Consider the following 2,848-nt stretch of genomic DNA (forward strand, 5'->3'; position numbering starts at 1 on the left):
CCCAGCCTCCTGAGTAGCTGGGATTACAGGCACGTGCCACCATGCCCAGCTAATGTTTTGTATTTTTAGTAGAAATGGGGTTTCACCATGTTGACCAGGATGGTCTCGATCTCTTGACCTCGTGATCCACCCGCCTTGGCCTCCCAAAGTGCTGGGATTACAGGCTTGAGCCACCATGCCCGGCCTTGTAGTGAATGTTCTGACAAATCTGAGTAAGGGACTTTTCACCACATTGTGTCTTTCTAGTTGTGTTTTATTATACTTTTTGAAGAAGTCAATACCCTCTCGGTATGAATTCCTTCTGTTTATAGATAATACAAGATGCATACATACACAAAATCAATGCAGGATTCTCATTATACAAATGTTAGACACTTTTATTGACACACCAAGTGACATTGAGTATCTAGATGAGAGGGAGCATGAGTGACATCTTCAGAGATGACAACATCCACAGTGAAAGATCAGAAGCTAAAAGTTTGCAAGTTGTGGAGGCACGTGGCTGTAGTCCCAGCTACTCAAGAGTCTGAGGCAGGAGAACTGCTTGAACCCAGAAGGCAGAGGTTGCAGTGATCCGAGATTGCAACACTGCACTCCAGGCTGGGCAACAGAGACTCCGTCTCAAAAACACAAAACAGGGAGCAGTGGCTCACTTCTGTAATATTAGCACTTTGGGAGGTCAAGGCGGACAGATCATGAGGTTAGGAGATTGAGACCATCCTGGCTAACATGGTGAAACCCTGTCTCTACTAAAAATACAAAAAAAAATTAGCCTGGGATGGTGGCACTTGCCTATAGTCCCAACGACAGGAGGCTGAGGCAGGAGAATCGCTTCAATCCAAAATGTGGAGGTTCCAGTGAGCTCGGATCACACCACTTCACTCAGCCTGGGTGACAGAGCAAGTCTCCGTCTCAAAAAAAAAAAATCAAGAAAAAAAAAAAAAAATATCTGGGCATGGTGGCACACACCTGTGGTCCCAGCTACTTGGGAGGCTGAGGCTGGAAGACAGCTTGAGCCTGAGGGTGGAAGTTGCAGTGAGCTAAGATCGCACCAGTGCACTCCAGCCTGGGCAACAGTGTGAGACTCCATCTCAAAATAAAATAAAATACATGAAAACAAAATTACTCTTCTGTAGTGTAGAGAGCAAGAAAAAAAAAAAAAGAAAAAGAAAACACATGGGCTGGGCGCGGTGGCTCACGCCTGTAATCCCAGCACTTTGGGATGCCAAGGCAGGTGGATCACGAGGTCAAGAGATCGAGACCATCCTGGTCAACATGGTGAAACCCTGTCTCTACTAAAAATACAAAAAATCAGCTGGGCATGGTGACGCGTGCCTGTAATCCCAGCTACTCAGGAGGCTGAGGCAGCAGAATTGCCTGAACCCAGGAGGCGGAGGTTGCAGTGAGCCGAGATTGCGCCATTGCACTCCAGCCTGGGTAACAAGAGCGAAACTCCAACCCGAAAAAAAAAAAAAGAAAACACAATTACTCAAAGTATGAAAATCCATTCTGTATATATATGTCCACAAAATGACAAAATCTATAGACTCACCAGAAACTAAATTTTAATACAAAGTGTTGTCATTTCCCCAGGTTTTCAAAATATAAGATTTTCAAAATATATACATATGTGTGTATATATGTATGTGTGTGTGTATATATATATACACACACATATATCTGTGTATGTGTGTGTGTGTGTGTATATATATATATATATATATATATATATGGTTTTAAAAACATAAAAAGTAACAAGCTTTATTTAACTGAAGAGGAATCTCATTTTGTTGCAAAAAATACCTTGGCAGCTGGGGGCAGGGAGGAGTCTTGTCAGATCTAAGAAGACACGAAATGCCCCCTCCTAGAAGAAATCACTCCTTCCTTTTTGATGGGGGTAGGATAGAGTCTAACTCTGTCACCAGGCTGGACTGCAGAAGAGCGATCTCAGCTCACTGCAACCTTCTCCTGCCAGGTTCAAGTGATTCTTCTGCCTCAGCCTCCCAAGTAGCAGGGACTACAGTGGCACACCACCTTGCCCAGCTAAATTTTGTATTTTGGTACAGAAGAGGTTTCACCTTGTTGGCTAGGATGGTCTTGATCAATTTCCAATGCAGATGTCAAAGAGCAAGGTACCCATGTCTATTAACATGAGAACATGTAAAGTTTCACAAGTGGCAGGATCAAATTTCAAAGTAAGATATTTACTGGAATACAAAGAAGAAAGCAACAGGCACTGGCACTGGGATCTACTTGCGGGTGGAGGGTGGGAAAGAAAAGAGGAGCAGGAAAAATAACCATTAAGTGTCGGTCACGGTGGTTCACGCATGTAATCCCAGAACTTTGGGAGGCCAGGGTGGGTGATTCACTTGAGACCAGGAGCTCAAGACCAGTCCGGTCAACATGCTAAAATGTTGTCTCAAGCAATAGTACAAAAATTAGCCAATACTGGTGACAGGCACCTGTAATCCAAGCTATTGGGGAGGCTGACGCAGAAGAAATCACTTGAACCCAGGAAGCAGAGGTTGTGGTGAGCCGAGATCATGCCATTGTACTCCATCCTGGGCAACAAGAGCAGAACTCAGTCTCAAAAAAATAAATAGCCAGGCATGGTTGCTCATGCCTGTAATCCAAACACTTTGGGAGGTCAAAGCGGTAGAACAGGAGGTCAGGAGTTTATGACCAGTGTGGCCAAGATGGTAAAACCCCTTCTCTACTACAAATACAAAAAAAAAAAAAAAAAAAAAAAAAGCTGAGCACGGTGGTGCATGCCTGTAATCCCAGCTGCTCAGGACGCTTAGGCAGAGAATTGCTTAAACCCAGGAACCGGAGGTTGCGGTTAGTAGAG

At 44.2% G+C, this 2,848-nt stretch overlaps 1 protein-coding gene across 1 annotated transcript in view; it reads right to left on the minus strand.

Annotated features, from left to right (window-relative positions):
- LOC116540713 (zinc finger protein 480) overlaps nt 1-2,848 on the minus strand; it is a 201,146-nt gene that overhangs the window by 33,119 nt on the left and 165,179 nt on the right. The window lies entirely within an intron of this gene.

This window comes from Sapajus apella, unplaced genomic scaffold (assembly GCF_009761245.1).
Source record: "Sapajus apella isolate SASKATOON/1434 unplaced genomic scaffold, GSC_monkey_1.0 scaffold144, whole genome shotgun sequence".
In the NCBI taxonomy this organism is placed as follows: domain Eukaryota; kingdom Metazoa; phylum Chordata; class Mammalia; order Primates; family Cebidae; genus Sapajus; species Sapajus apella.